Source organism: Dermacentor silvarum, chromosome 3 (genome assembly GCF_013339745.2).
Source record: "Dermacentor silvarum isolate Dsil-2018 chromosome 3, BIME_Dsil_1.4, whole genome shotgun sequence".
Lineage (NCBI taxonomy): Eukaryota > Metazoa > Arthropoda > Arachnida > Ixodida > Ixodidae > Dermacentor > Dermacentor silvarum.
In genome coordinates this window covers 217,745,727-217,748,335 of record NC_051156.1, presented here as the reverse complement: position 1 = coordinate 217,748,335, position 2,609 = coordinate 217,745,727, and positions in this window count along the sequence as shown.

The window sequence follows — 2,609 nt, the reverse complement described above, 5'->3', positions numbered from 1 at the left end:
CCAACGGAGCAATCGTCACTACCACCTGCCCTCTTTGATGCATCTCTGTATGCCAACTGGACTCCGCCGAAAAGAGGCCACTATGCTTTATCGCTTATGGCTAGGGGTGGCATTCACAAAATCGTATTCATTCCTCATTGGAATGGCCGACAACCCTTTTTGCAATGCCTGTCTTTGCGAGGAGACGCTAGAACATATTGTATGCGACTGTCCTGAATATAATGTTCCGAGACAGTCCCTGGCGTCCGTTCTAGCCCACCTGGACAATCGGCCACTGTCAATTGAAACCATTCTCGCGTGTCGTCGACAGAAGACATCGCAGCTGAAAGCAACGAAGGGACTGCTTAGGTTTTTAAAGGAAACGGGCTTGGACAAGCGGCTCTGACAGTGATGTCACGCATCACGCAAGAGTGACGGACTGTGACTGACGATGTGTGTGCTGTGTACGTTATGTGCTCTCTCTCTCTCCTCCCCATCTTTCATTCCCCCTCACCCCGCTCCCATGTGTAGGGTAGCAAACCGGTTGTCCTGAACTGGTTAACCTCCCTGCCTTTCCTTCTCCACTCCTTCCTTCCTTAGTAATATTAATAATATGATGTATCTTAACCACGTGCTCACAAAAAGGGGGCGGGGTTCATTAGTTTTGTAACACTGGCATTTATTATTAACCTTTACGAAAGAGCACGTTTCGGGTAGAAGTCGAGTTCAACCTAATATTCATTATATCGTTCGGGGTGCAAAAATGGGAAATTATCGGGTTTTACTCGAAAACGAAGGACCCTATGTATATTTAAAAACTTTGCCTGCTTGTTTATGTTATCACTTACACTAATGTTTGTGCGGAGATAAAGTGTAGAAATAGCTGAGCGACGTAGAAGAAGGGAACAGCAAAACGAAAGGAGGAAAAGGACAAAAAAAAAAAGAGAAAGGTTGCCTGCGCCGTGCCAAATTGAGGGAGGTTACATTTAGTGGTCCGCTTAAAGGCATCGATGCTTTCGCAGACTTCAGTTTACACTTTAATGGCAGATGAAGAAATTCAATTTTGCGGTTTCTTTTTTTCCTGTTGCTTCATATTGTCCATATATACGCAAAATGAAAGCCCGTCATTCAGGTCAAGTAAGTGCCCAGTCCTTCTCAAAAACATCAATGTTATTTCGGGCTTACGAAATGTTGTATCTGTACGTGTTGTGTTAAAAAAATGAAGAAAGAAAGAAAGAAAGAAAGAAAGAAAGAAAGAAAGAAAGAAAGAAAGAAGAAGAAAGAAAGGAAGAAAAAAAGACAGGCTACGTGTAGCCTTCCGCTGTAAACATATTTAGCACTAAAGCTGTGCGATAGCGATGTGGTCAGCGCGTCCAGCTCCTAACTGCACATTACCGCAGGAACACGAGTTTGAACTCCAGTGGTGGTGATGAGCCAGATTTCTTATTGTCCGCCATATTGAGAGGGTGAAAATGAGGAGTGATGACTTCGTCGGCGTAGTCAGATGGACGTGCGCTAGCAGGCAAACTAGTTTCTAACTTCTAACTGCTGCCAGAGTGAAACTGCCAGCCATCGTTGATTGTTCAAGAGTCGAACCGGGCGCCAATGCCTCTCAAAGGGTTGTTTGATTGGCAAAACACTACAATATTTTGTTAACTATGAAGTAAAATTTTCCAGAGAACCCTTTATTTTTTATTTTTCTAATATTTTTTTAACATTCTTTTATAAACTGAAAGAGCATAGCACATCTCAGAATTGTGAGTGTTGGACCTGCCCACTACTGGTGTGGCTGCGTTAATCCATGCATTCCATTCCTCCAATTCCAGGAAATTAATCGCTTTCTCAATAATTGTTTACTACTTGCGCTTACGTACCAAGCGACAAACAATAACAACAATAACAACAACAACAACAACAAAAATAAAAACAAAACAAAAAGAAACCAATAATATATTTTTGAAGTCTTAATGAAGCAGATAGTGTTACGTACTATTTTTTCGCACGAGGACAAACACACTTCGTGTCTTCTTATCTGTTCAGGGCATTGTTGCCAGTAAAATCTCTAATCATAATAATTCGAGTAAAGCAAAGTACAAAATTATCTTGCACCGTGTCCCCCGTAGTGGTGAGCGCAAGTATTTGAGGAGAAAGCAGGCAAGCAGCCATAAGATCGTGATCAAGGAGAATGCTGCTCTAGCAGTAAATGAGCTCCGAGCAGAGTTGCACAGTTAGAACTCCGGAGTTTCAATGATTTAGGAATCATTACACATTTTCAAACACCCGGTATGGAATGGGAATGGAATGATGGCGCATTCGGGCATATGGAATGGGATTAGAGTGGGAGCCCGAGATTCCGGAATAGAGTTGGAACTGAAGAGGCACATTGTCCTTGGTTTTAACATTGCGGCGTCCCTCATAACCCAATGTGTAATGTCGGGACGGTAAACGCCACAATTTTTTTAAGTGCTTGTTTAACGTTGGTTCAGGAATAGAAGAGGTGCCCTGGACGCATGAATGCTATTGAAGTTCGAAAACAACACCGGCAGAGAAGCAATAGAAGCCCAATACATATTATTATTATTATTATTATTATTATTATTATTATTATTATTATTATTATTATTATTATT